General features: G+C 40.5%; 1 protein-coding gene across 3 annotated transcripts in view; it reads right to left on the reverse strand.

Moving 5' to 3' along the window:
- Tmem200a (transmembrane protein 200A) overlaps positions 1–14,353 on the reverse strand; it is a 95,640-nt gene that overhangs the window by 79,833 nt on the left and 1,454 nt on the right. The window lies entirely within an intron of this gene.

The raw sequence follows: 14,353 nt of genomic DNA on the forward strand, positions 1-14,353 counted from the left end.
CCAAAGTCATCAAAAAAGACAGGGATGGGCACTTCATACTCATCAAAGGTAAAATCCTCCAAGAGGAACTATCAATTCTGAATATCTATGATCCACATACAAGGGCAGCCACATTCATTAAAGAAACTTTAGTAAAGCTCAAAGCACACATTGCACCTCACACAATAATAGTGGGAGACTTCAACACACCACTTTCACCAATGGACAGATCATGGAAGCAGAAACTAAACAGGGACACAGTGAAACTACCAGAGGTTATGAAAAAAATGGATCTGACGGATATCTACAGAACATTTTATCCTAAAACGAAAGGATATACCTTCTTCTCAGCACCTCACGGTACCTTCTCCAAAATTGACCACAAAATTGGTCATAAAACAAGCCTCAACATATACAAAAATATTGAAATTGTCCCATGCATCCTATCAGATCACCATGGACTAAGGCTGATCTTCAATAACATAATAAGTAATAGAAAGCCAACACACACGTGGAAACTAAACAACACTCTTCTCAATGATACCTTGGTCAAGGAAGGAATAAAGAAAGAAATTAAGGACTTTTTGGAGTTTAATGAAAATGTATCCACAACATACCCAAACTTATGGGACACAATGAAAGCATGTCTAAGAGGAAAATTCATAACTCTGAGTGCCTCCAAAAAGAAACTAGAGAGAGCAAACATTAGCAGCTTGACAATACACCTAAAAGCTCTAGAACAAAAGGAAGCAAATTCACCCAAGAGGCGTAGACGGCAGGAAATAATCAAACTCAGGGGTAAAATCAACTAAGTGGAAACAAGAAGATCTATTCAAAGAATCAACCAATGGAGGGGCTGGTTCTTTGAGAAAATCAACAAGATAGATAAACCCTTAGCCAGACTCACTAGAGGGCATAGGGGAAGTATTCTAATTAACAAAATCAGAGATGAAAAGGGAGACATAACAACAGATCCTGAAGAAATCCAAAACACCATCAGATCCTTCTACAAAAGGCTATATTCAACAAAACTGGAGAACCTGGATGAAATGGACAAGTTTCTAGACACATAACAGGTATCAAAGTTAAATCAAGATCAGTTTAATGATCTAAACAGTCCCATATCCCCTAAAGAAATAGAAGCAGTCACTAATAGTCTCCCAACCAAAAAAAGCCCAGGACCAGATAGGTTTAGTGCAGAGTTCTATCAGACCTTCAAAGAAGTTCTAATCCCAGTTATTCACAAACTATTCCACAAAATAGAAACAGAAGGTACTCTACCCAACTCATTCTTTGAAGCCACAATTACCTAAACCACAAAAAGACCCAACAAAGATAGAGACCTTCAGACCAATTTCCCTTATGAATATCGATGCAAAAATCCTCAATAAAGGTCTCGCTAACCAAATCCAAGAACACATCAAAACAATCATCCATCCTGACCAAGTAGGTTTCATCCCAGGGATGCAAGGATGGTTCAATATATGGAAATCCATCAACGTAATCCAGTATACAAACTCAAAGACAAAAACCACATGATCATCTCGTTAGATGCTGAGAAAGCCTTTGACAAAATCCAACAACCATTCATGATAAAAGTCTTGGAAAGATCAGGAATTCAAGGCCCATACCTAACCATGATAAAAGCAATCTACAGCAAACCAGTAGCCAACATCAAAGTAAATGGTGAGAAGCTGGAATAAATCCCACTAAAATCAGGGACTAGACAAGGCTGTCCACTCTCTCCCTACCTATTCAACATTGTACTTAAAGTCCTAGCCAGAGTAATTAGACAACAAAAGGAGATCAAGGGGATACAAATTGGAAAAGAAGAAGTCAAAATATCACTCTTTGCAGATGATATGATAGTATATATAAATGACCCTAAAAATTCCACCAGAGAACTCCCAAGCCTGATAAATTGCTTCAATGAAGTAGCTGGATATAAAATAAACTCAAGCAAGTCAATGGTCTTTCTGTACACAAAGGATAAACAGGCTGAGAACGAAATTAGGGAAACAACACTCTTCTCAATAGTCACAAAGAATACAAAATACCTTGGCATGACTCTAACTAAGGAAGTGAAAGATCTGTATGATAAAAACTTCAAGTCTCTGAAGAAAGAAATTAAAGAAGATCTTAGAAGATGAAAAGATCTCCCATGCTCATGGATTGGCAGAATCAACATTGTACAAATGGCTATCTTGCCAAAAGCAATCTACAGATTCAATGCAATCCCCATCAAAATTCCAACTCAATTCTTCAAGGAATTAGAAAGGGCAATCTGCAAATTTACCTGAACAACAAAATACCTAGGATAGCAAAAACTCTTCTCAAGGATAAAAGAACCTCTGGTGGAATCACCATGCCTGACCTAATGCTGTACTATAGAGCAATTGTGATTAAAAAAAACTGCATGGTACTGGTATAACGACAGACAAGTAGACCAATGGAACAGAATTGAAGACCCTGAGATGAACCCACACACCTATGGTCACTTGATCTTTGACAAGGGAGCAAAAACCATCCAGTGGAAAAAAGACAGCATTTTCAACAAATGGTGCTGACACAACTGGCGGTTATCATGTAGAAGAATGCGAATTAATCCATACCTATCTCCTTGTACTAAGGTCAAATCTAAGTGGATTAAGGAACTCCACATAAAACCAGAGACACTGAAACTTATAGAGGAGAAATTAGGGAAAACCCTCGAAGATATGGGTACAGGGAAAAAATTCCTAAATAGAACAGCAAAGGCTTGTGCTGTAAGATAAAGAATAGATAAATGGGACCTCATAAAATTGCAAAGCTTCTGTAAGGCAAAAGACACCGTCAATAAGACAAAAAGACCACCAACAGATTGGGAAAGGATCTTTACCTATCCTAAATCAGATAGGGTACTAATATCCAATATATATAAAGAACTCAAGAAGGTGGACTCCAGAAAAATCAAATAACCCCATTAAAAATTGGGGCTCAGAACTGAACAAAGAATTCTCACTTGAGGAATACCGAATGGCAGAGAGGCACCTGAAAAAATGTTCAACATCCTTAATCATCAGGGAAATGCAACTCAAAACAACCCTGAGATTCTACCTCACACCAGTCAGAATGGCTAAGATCAAAAATTCAGGTGACAGCAGACGCTGGCGAGGATGTGGAGAAAGAGGAACACTCCTCCATTGTTGGTGGGATTGCAAGCTTGTACAACCACTCTGGAAATCAGTTTGGCGGTTCCTCAGAAAATTGGACATAATACTTCCAAAGGATCCAGCAATACCTCTCCTGGGTATATATCCAGAAGATGTTCCAACTGGTAAGAAGGACACATGCTCCACTATGTTCATAGCAGCCTTATTTATAATAGCCAGAATCTGGAAAGAACCCAGATGCCCCTCAACAGAGGATTGAATACAGAAAATGTGGTACATTTACACAATGGAGTATTACTCAGCTATTACAAGGAGTGAATTTAAGAAATTCCTAGGCAAATGGATGGACCTGGAGGGCATCATTCTGAATGAGGTAACACAATCACAAAGGAACTCACAGAACATGTACTCACTGATAAATGGATATTAGCCCAAAAACTTAGGATACCCAAAATATAAGATACAATTTGTTAAAGCATGAAACTCAAGAGAACAAAGACCAAAGTGTGGACACTGTGCCCCTTCTTAGAATTGGGAACAAAACATCCATGGAAAGAGTTACAGAGATAAAGTTTGGAGCTGTGACGAAAGGATGGACCATCCAAAGACTGCCATATCCAGGGATCCATCCCATAATCAGCTTCCAAATGCTGACACCATTGCATACACTAGCAAGATTTTGCTGCAAGGACCCAGATATAGCTGTCTCTTGTGAGACTATGCCAGGGCCTAGCAAACACAGAAGTGGATGCTCACAGTAAGCTATTGGATGGATCACAGGGCCCCCAATGGAGGAGCTAGAGAAAGTACCCAAGGAGCTAAAGGGATCTGCAACCCTATAGGTGGAACAACATTATCAACTAACCAGTACCCCAGAGCTCTTGACTCTCGCTGCATATGTATCAAAAGATGGCCTAGTTGGCCATCACTGGAAAGAGAGGCCCATTGGACTTGCAAATTTTATATGCCCCAGTACAGGGGAACACCAGGGCCAAAAACTGGGAGTGGGTGGGTAGGGGAGTGGCGGGGGGAGTGTATTTGGGACCTTTTGGATAGCATTGGAAATGTAAATGAGGAAAATACCTAATAAAAAAAAAGGAAAAAAAAAAAAAGAAACTGGAGAGAGCACACACAAGCAGCTTGACAGCACACCTGAAAGCTCTAGAACAAAATGAAGCAAATACATTCAAGAGGAGTAGATAGCAGGAAATAATCAAACGCAGGGCTGAAATCAACAAAATAGAAACAAAAAGAACTTCATGAAAGAAGTTCATGAAAGAATGAAGAAAATCATGAACTGTTTCTTTGAGAAAAATCAACAAGATGAATAAACCCTTAGCCAGACTAGAGGGCACAGAGACAATATCCAAACTAATAAAATCAAAAATGAAAAGGGAGACATAACAGCAAAATATATTTTAAAATAATTATACTGTGTGTTGAATAGTAACAGCTGAAAATATTAAATCATGTTCTACAAACATCATGGAAATGTTATTGATAATTTTTCTTAATGTTTAATTTCAAAGATTTTTTGCTATTTTGAAATTTTTAAAATATACTTACTGATAAAATAATTTTTCTCTTAGAAACACTGATAATCTTTTTAAAGTAAACTTATAATTAGACAATGTATACACACACATACACACATATACATATATATATAATGCATTTATTCTCTCACTAGGTCAGGTGATATCACATAAAGGCTTTTGAATACATTTCTTGATGACTCATTTTCAATAATTTATGCTCTTTTACTGTGTTTAATTTCCAAAGAATATTTGTATGTTTTGAAACAATTTAGTATTAAACATTAGATATAGGATCCTCAGTTATGGATAGTATCAAATATTCATTGGTGATATCTTTAGGGTATGAAATAGTATGAATGTAAGAGTTGAACAAAATTTTTTTTTGTATTTTTGATTCTCAAAATACTCAATATTATTAATATGTTTGATGTTTAAAATGCATTTAAATAAGAAAAATAAGAAAAAAAAGGTGTCTCACACAGCATATATCCAGGCAGTGCTCCATAAATAAGACAGCCCTCCAGGTGCTGATGGCTCTAGAAAATCCTGATTGTGGGGGCCCCCCTAAGGAAGTGATCAAAGCATGGATGGCAGAGATGCATGAGACCACCATGTAGGCTGTTCCTCATCTTCCCCTTGCATGACATGCCTCTAGAATGATGTCTCTTTGAGGGCTGGTAGTCAATGACAGATAAGATCTTGGAAGGCAGGACAACCTAAGACAGGCACAGTCCATTACACTGGGAATCCTCAGAGGTGTGGTCAACAATGCTGAGGCAATGGCACCCCAGCTCCCACTAGGCTGTCAAAATCTAAAAGCAAAAAGGTGGAAATGTAAGAGGAACATTGTGGCTTCCTCTGCATAAATGTCAGGGGTTCACAGCCACAAAGGCAACTCCTGCAGGAGGACCTAATTGAAGACTGCCTGAGAGACCAAGGATTGCAGACACAGACAATGCCAGCCAATCAGGAACTGTTTAGAAGAGATGCTTTTTTGGGACCAATTCAGCCCTGGCGGAGGGTATTAAAGGAGCTTGCAAGAGTTCCAAGAGATCTGATCCCATGCCCTCTTCTGGCCTCATCAGCACTGCATACAAGCAGGCAAAAAAAAATCATATATATATATATATATATATATATATATATATACATATGAAACAAAGAACTCAATGTAGGGAGAACATGATGAAGTTTATCCTTGCTACATCAATTTTAACCTCACTTTTTGTGATAATCAGGTAAATATTAAATATGAAGAGTCTTATAGTTTATAGCCTTTTTTGAAACTTTGAAACTATCCCTATGCATATTTCACTTAAAAAATAATCTGCTAAAATATCTTTTAGATTTATTAATTGCGTGGCTGTGTGCCTGCATGTTTGTATGTGTGCCAACAAGGTGGGTCAGTGAGGGGAATTGCTTGTACTTAAGCTGGAGGACTTAACATAATAAGACGGCAAGAGAGAACTGGCTCTACAGTTGTCCCCTGACCCCCACATGAACACCATGGACCATGGTATTCATGTACCTGCACTTGTACACACACACACACACACATACACACACACATACACACACATACACTCACACACACACACATACACTCACACACACACATACATATTATAATATCTAATGGAATGCAAATGTCTAAAGAAATGTATACCATTTCTTTTAAACTAAAGAAGTAGCCAAGTCTGATGACACACACCTCCAGAACTCGAGAGCAGAAGCAGATAGACATCTTGTCTACATAGTGAGTTCCAGGCCAGCCAGGGCTATGCAGTTTAGACTCTGTCTCAAAGAGAAAAAAAGATTCTCCTGTTTGAACAAAGGTTTCATCAAAGTACTATTTATAATACACAGTGTCTGGAAACGGCCTCGAGGTCCAAGTATAAGGTGTTAAACTACGACGTACCATGTAACCCAATCTTGCACAGACATTATTAAAGTTGCCTTGAATTTGGAAAGTATTTAACACATAAGGTTAAGCCAACAGAACAGGTTGTAATATTAAGTATGGAAAAAAGAGAAACTCATTAAAAACGAGGAGAAGAAAATGCCAAATGTTACAGTTGCCCTTGGTTTATCAGATTATTCGTAAGATTCTCCCAGGTTTTTTAATTCTTTTTTTGTTTGTTTGTTTGCTTATTTTGTTTTTTTTTGTTGTTGTTGTTGTTGTTTTCAAGACATGGTTTCTCTGTGTAGCCCTGGCTATCACTCTGTAGACCAGGCTGGCCTCAAACTCAGAAATTCATCCACCTCTGCCTCCCAAGTGCTGGGATTAAAGGCGTGCACCACCATGCCCGGCTATGTTTTTTAATTCTTAATGTATTTTTCCAAAATTTTAATTGAGAATATGGATTGCTTTGCAATTAGAAGCAAAAATAATTCTTCAGAAGTACTGTATAATCATTGAGTTACAAATGTGTGCACATGTACATGTTTTCTGGGCGCATCTGACTCCCATTACCAAGAAAGGCAAAATGTGTTTCTCTGACGAGAACATCTGCCTAGACAGAATACTGAGGACTTTTTAATTCACTCCACATCTCACCCTAAAGATGCTGATTTTTAAAAAGAAAATATTTTCTTCTCAGCACCTCTGGAATTAGTTCACTCTTCAAAAAAATAAATAAAGCTTGTATTATCTTGGTTTTATAAAATTTCAATATTATTCTTCCTCGAAGCTTTAGTTCAATATGCTGCAATTGTTTATTTATATGCGGCTCTCTTACTAAGTTATGAAACTCAATCCCGTACCTCAAGGAGCTCTTCATTCTATTCTCCTCTCCTCTCCTTTTACTCCAGGGTTTCCAAGGCATGCTTAGCCTCTTTCTATCTACATCAGTGCTGCAGAGAGGTAATGGAGAACACTCTTACCCAAATAATGACAAAATATCCCTGGAGTCTGCTCTGGCTGCATTGGGTGGTTGTTACTTTGTGTGTGTATATGTATGTCCATGTGTCTGTGTCTAGGCTATAGGTTGATGGCAAATACCAATTGTCCTCAATTGTTCCTTCACCTACTTTTTGAAACAGGGTCTTTCACAAACCCAGAACTCCTCAATTGGGCCCCACTGGTTGGTCATGACCATCCTTGGGGGTTCCTTCGGTCCTTGGGTCGAGACCGCAGGAACAATCTTTCAGGCATGCTTTTTCACATGAATGTTGGATATATAAACTAAAGTTCCCATGTTTGTGAATCACACTTCACTGACTGAGCCATCTGCCCAAGCACAAACCATGGATTCTCTATCTACTAAGAGCGTTCCCTTTTCTAGCCCTGCCTCCTTCTAGATAAGCTTTATGATGATGCAGAAGCACAGCGTTACCCCCACTGCACTCTCTAGTCCTCAGTCACTGAACACCAGCCAAAATCATATTAGTAATGCCCAGCTCTCTCTTACTGAGACACCTCCATCCCCCTGTGTACATTCTCCCTTTGTTTAATGAGCAATGAATAATTTGTTGAACCCCAGGGAAGTTCCCGGTAATTTCCGGCTGGAGGGCACTGAACGTCCTCGTTCCTCTCTTGCTGATCTTTTCTCTGCTCATACTTGGTGTCGGCGCGGGCATTTCCCTTCTGCTGGAAGCCTCTGGTGGGTGACCTGCATTTCTGATGTCCTATTCTTTTCTGTCACCACGTCGTTTATGCTCTGCAGTTGTGACTGCATTTTATAACATTAACTAGCTATGTACTCTCCATTACTCTGAAAAATTCCTTGAGCCTTACTTTCTGAAACAGACTATGAGACAAATAAGAGTAATATATCTCATTACTCTTCTTACACACACACACACACACACACAGAGAGAGAGAGAGAGAGAGAGAATTATACACACATCTAGCCATATATCTATACTGATACAAACTTTCTTTTGCATTTGTTTACCTAATGGCACTATATCATTCATATTTATAGGATAGCATTTCAAGCAGGACCTTAGGATGATACTATATAACTAGAATGTTCCCTATCTCTACTACATTTAGCCTGTTTTTGGTGTATCATGTCCCCCCCCAACCGCCATCTATTTCCTACTTTCCATCTTTCTGAGCAAGACATGTGTGTGAAGGTAACTTCAGGCCACAGCCATTGGCAGAGGTTTCCTCTCCTGCAACTGAAAACATTCACTAAAGTTAGCCTTTCAAGTGTCTGACTTGCTAGTGTATTGGCTCTGCCTGGTCATAGGGACTGTGTACTGGAGGGAAGGGCCCTACTAGGTAATTGCATTTTGACAATGCCAGGCATAATCCCATTGGGCAAGTCATTCCATGGTCTGGTCTGATCTAATACTTACAAGCCTCAAAAGTCAGCTCACTGTCTTCTTTCCTAAGCAGATGCCTGCCGTGCTCCCTCCTTCTCACTCAGACTTGAAGTTGACCTTGCCCTGCTAGGACCGGGGTGACTCTCTGACAATCCAGGATGAATTCCAGATTCTGACAGATCTGGGATTCTGCGCCAGCTCCTGCATAGTCTTGCCTGGTTCCAGGAGTTTAGGCAAACAATATTAACCTCCCTGAGCCTCCTCCGTTAGCTCAAAGGGGGACATATACTATACTTATCTTCCAGGAGTGTAATGAAGATATAGTGAGATCTTGGATAAATCTAAGGTGCATGGCAAATACACTGCAAATACGAGCTTCCCTTTGTACATAATGCCTGACTACTAATAGAATCCCCTCGCCCTCTGAAGATAAACCCATTCCATATTCTATTGATTTATCTCAGGAAGATGTTTAAAGTGGAGCCATATGGTGAAGTTCCTGTTTTCAGATCAACAATCAAACTGTAGCTGTTCTATTGATCTGCCCACCTGTTCATCTTTCCTGACTGGCCTCCATCCCTGGCTCTTGCTATTATGCCAAATCCCGTACCAAGAATTTATGCATGTGAACCCTTTGCTGGAGCCTCACCTTGGCACCTTGTCTGACATGTCTGTGAGCATGCATGCCTGGCGGCTTTGTATGAGTAATCTCTGCCATGTGCCCTATGAATGACATTGATGCCTGACACTCAGATTTCGTATTAGAAAGTCTACTGAGCTTGCCATCCAGTTTGGTCTGATACAATGTATTGTGACATTGGCCTTGAGAAATAATATTGCACGTTGGCTACAGCACGGGCTATGGTGACTATGGAATTCCAGCTTTACCTTTTATTGCTCCCAAAAATCTTAATTTATTTTTCTCCTCCAACTTTTGGTTTTTCTCATGTTAGAAAGCTCTTGAGACATTTGAATACTATGACTTACAGAGTGCCCATGGGACCTGTCACAGTAAGAATTGACCAACAGACCTCAGTTTAGCGGCTAAGAAGATGGATTCATTAGTAAAGTGCTTGCTGTGCTTTTATAAGGACTAGAGTTTGGGACTCCAGCAGCCCGGTACAAAGCTGGGTGGAGCTGCACGGATCTGTAAGTCTAGTGATGGGATCTGGAGAAGGAGCCGAGACAGGCAGATTCTTGAAACTCTTAGGCCAGCAAGTCTAGGCAATTGGTAAAATCGAGATTCAGTGAGACACTCTGTCTAAAATATTAAGCTGGAGAAGGTAAATGAGTAAGAAAGCCCAGTGCCCACCACTGGCCTCCACACCACACTTACATCACGTGCACACGCGTGCGCACACACACACACACACACACACACACTCACACACCCCTTGGATGCCTGATGCCCACAAGTCCTATTTTTATGCAAGTCAGTTGGAGTTAAACCTCTCCCTGACTGAGCACCACCTGCCTTCCACACATGAGCCTTTCAGATTCACTAATTCCATAAACATGTCTAGGCGTACAGAGATGCTTTCATCTTCACATCTTCAGTCTTCTTCGGCTCCAATCACCTCCAGATTCTAATTTAGAACCCGTGCCTACGGCTGGTCCATTATTTACTGTTGTGTAAATAACGGTTCTCACTCCTCTGCTCAAACGTCACTGGTTCTACAATTCCCAAAGTCAGCTTCTTCTAATCTCAGTATGTCTGGATGGATTTCTGAAAATGAAATCCATGTGTTGGAAACAGGGCATGCAGATATTTGTTTAAAGTGCATGACTTCGAGTATACAAATGATGGGCTCCTCATTCAATAATACTGTGGAAATCGCATTCCTTTTAATAAAAGTCTAGACAGGAAAACATTATTTCACCACTGGGCTCCCCCTTAGTTGAAGGTTCTACCTTCTAGAATTCCCATGGCTTTGGGCACCAGACTTGCCTAAGTGCAAAGTACACATCTCTGTGTAGGAGAAAGCAATTATACCTAGTAACAAATTCATTGTTTTGACCTGGAACATCATTAGCCTTCTTGAACCACTTCTCTGTGATCTTCCCAGAACTGTCTGTTGAGGATGAGACAGCCTCCTCCTTCCCATCAGACTGCTACCAAAACCCTCACACAGAAAGAGTCGGGCACAGATCCTATCCCAAGCTGCCATAGAACACTCCCTATCATACATAGGAACTCATGCTGTGGCCCTTAAATCCCAACAACCACAGAATCCATCAAAAGGAGTATCAATGGGACCGGAAAGAGACAGGATCTCTCTTTCTTATGGATCCCATGTTAGGTTTGGACCTATTGACAGCAACCATTCCCTTCACATAGGAAGACCTCAGGATAAGTCTGACCCAGAGATAAATGGAGCTGAGAGATGAGGAGAGAAAGGATCCACACAAAGTTGTTTCCTCCAGCAACTGAAGTAGATCTACCTAAAGGTGGCTCTAAAGACCTTCCATTCACATCAGCCACCAAGCCCTTTATTGCTAATCCAGTCTCATGTACACACAATTAAATGCATCCTTGAACAACTAACAGAAACCCTGACAGAAATGAATACAGAGGGACCTGGCATCCTCTGCACAAATGATGATCAGAATAGGCTTAGCCATGGTACTGCAGGAAGGCATCTAAGATTCCTCATCTTTTGACTCTGCTACATTCCTGGGTTTTCTTTGTAATTTCCCCTCTGGTTATAAAGTTTCCAAAGAATAACTTGCTCTTATATATCCTACCAACAGTGCCTTGGTCCAAAGGTCCTCCCCTCTACATAGTTTGTAGCCATTTCCTTTTTTTTTTTTTTTTTTTTACAGGGCACTCAGAGTTCTTAGAGAAGTCTTGTCAAGAACTCAGTGACATGCAACTTCCCACTCAGGAAAGGGAGGGGTGTTAAGTTGAAGGGGAAACAGGAGCAACCAGACTCAACCCAAGGGTCAGAATCCAAGCCATCTCAGAGGTTCTCAACTGCATAATTATATATTTGTCTTCCAGAATGCATAAAGTTTTTGCTAAAAAATTCAATCCTCAGACATCAAGCTTCCCTCCCCTCCCCTCCCCTCCCCTCCCCTCCCCTCTCCTTTTACTCGGGGGTTTCCAAGGCATGCTTAGCCTCTTTCTATCTCCATCTGTGCTGCAGAGAGGCAATGGAGGACACCCTGCTAACGTGTTTTGTAGCACCAGTCAGGCCTTCAGCACCTTTCCGCTCTAATTACCTCTGGAGGTTGTTAGGAAAATCAATTGCTATTATTGGTGAAAACCCATGAAAAACTACCAAGCTCAGAGTGAAAGTTGCTATTTGGTATTTGATTTTACTGTCAAGTGGGATCACCTCGATGGACCACGCGCCCCAGGCTAGATTGTTTTCCTTTCCCCACAGCCAGCAATCTTACATCCTGCCTCCCTCCAGCCCTAACACGCCCAAGCCACACTCGGTCCACATTCAGATCTTCATTATCCTCAATTCCACCAGAACTCCTCACATAGCGTTATGTCTTCAATCTAAAGTCATTCTGCAGATGAGAACATCAGGTACCAGAAAGGCTAACTGACTTTATCCAAGGCTACATAATCAGTAGCTAAGTCAAGATGACAACCTTCGAAACAGTGCCAGTTGGGATCTGCTGGCCTTGAGTCTGCACCTGTCTCCCGGTGTTCACAGACACCTCACATCACAATTTGGTGTTTACCAGACTCTTCCTCACTAGCCTAGCTCCTGCTGGGTGTCCACTGTTGCAGAACATCTCAGTAAGGGCTCACCATTGTGTTCTGAGTGGTTGGGCATGTATCAGACACTAGCAGACAAAGCCCACCTTCAGTCCAGGGACAGGCACTTGATAAAACTACGAGTGTCATAGTCCTGGAAAACATAAAGAATTCACCTCACCTCAGATTTGTTTTTCTGCCCCTTACACAAGTTCTTTTTCTTAAGAGTCTCTGCTTCATAACTACTGCCTGCACTGTCTACTATTTAGGGAGAGAAACACTCCATAAACTTTATTTTTAAACTGCCTCATCTTTTAAATCCTACATTCTGTTTCATAAACAAGGTAAGGACAGTCACCTTCCTGTGAATACATTTTTAAATCCCATTTTCCTAAGAAATGTGTCAGGTGACATGTGCTTGTTCAGGTTCTTATTTCCACAGTAACACGTGAATTCCTTTATTTATTCTTTATGCGGTCTTGGTGAGAATAAGGTTAGCCAACCAGTTCAGATTTGCGGCTCCAGGTGTCAGAAGTTGTCTTTATATCCAAAAAGCCATTGTCAACGTCTGGAAACGATAAAAGTCCAAATGTAGCAATCCAACTCTTGGCACATTCAAAAGCATCTCTAAAAATTACACTATCTTAAAACGACAAGGACAGCAACTGTTCTCACAGCGACGCTCCTGGGTGTCCAACTCTTTCTGATTCCAGGTGTCAAATGGACATTTTGTTTTTACCTAGACAGGTCTAGGAAGCAACAGGTTAAGTCACTGCCAATCCCCTGGAACCATCATTCTGAGCCTTCCTACGCAGCAGCTCTCTCCTTACTGAAGGCTTTCCCAGCCTAGATACAAAGATAATTATAGCCCTGGTTACAAATTATCTCATAATTATGAGGTATCTAGTGGAAATGTTAAAGAAAAGTTATTAACACCTTAGTAGATATTTTTTAAACTTCAAAAAGCAGCATTAAATTGCATGGAGTATTAAGGGTCATTTTCCGCTTCTTGGAAGCACTGTTTTCCTTTTAGAAGAGCACGGGTTCCTCCTTTCAGCTGTTTGAAAGGCAGAAAACGACCAGCAGATGCTTCAGTGTGGGCAAACAGCAGCATGGGAATAAAGTGAGCCTTAAAAAGTTTCAAGATGCAGCCTACTTTTCAGCCAAAGTAAGAGGCCGTGGTGCCAACAGTCAAGTAAGAAACCAAAGGTCATTTCATGTTTTCATCACGCAGCGAATGGCACACCGATAAAGGAGAGAGCTTTAGCACCACGGGTACCATCTATGCACAAAACGCTATGCAACTTCGTCTGACTTCAAGAAGGAAATAGTTCGATACAAATTGCATTTACCGATTTCTGAAATGGTATCTGCTGTCAACCACTGAAGGTCTTCAGGAAAAAAAAAAAAAAAAAACAGGTAAGCCAGGGTTACTTAGTTTTGAAAATACACCAGACTGAAAAACACAGGCACTGAAGCTTTAACTCATTTATATCTGCATATAGTTAAGAAATAGGGAACGATTCTAGTTACTTAACTATATCTACATATTTGTCTTTTCTTCTGACGTTATCGATGCCTAGGGTAAAAAATGAATTGTTCCGTGTACACACACACACACACACACACACACACATTCCAAAATAACAAAAGCAGCAAACATAGAATGCCCAAGCCTTCATAATGCATAGTGTTGGCGT

This window comes from Mus caroli, unplaced genomic scaffold (genome assembly GCF_978045245.1).
Source record: "Mus caroli unplaced genomic scaffold, Mus_caroli_1 scaffold_9, whole genome shotgun sequence".
NCBI classification, from domain to species: domain Eukaryota; kingdom Metazoa; phylum Chordata; class Mammalia; order Rodentia; family Muridae; genus Mus; species Mus caroli.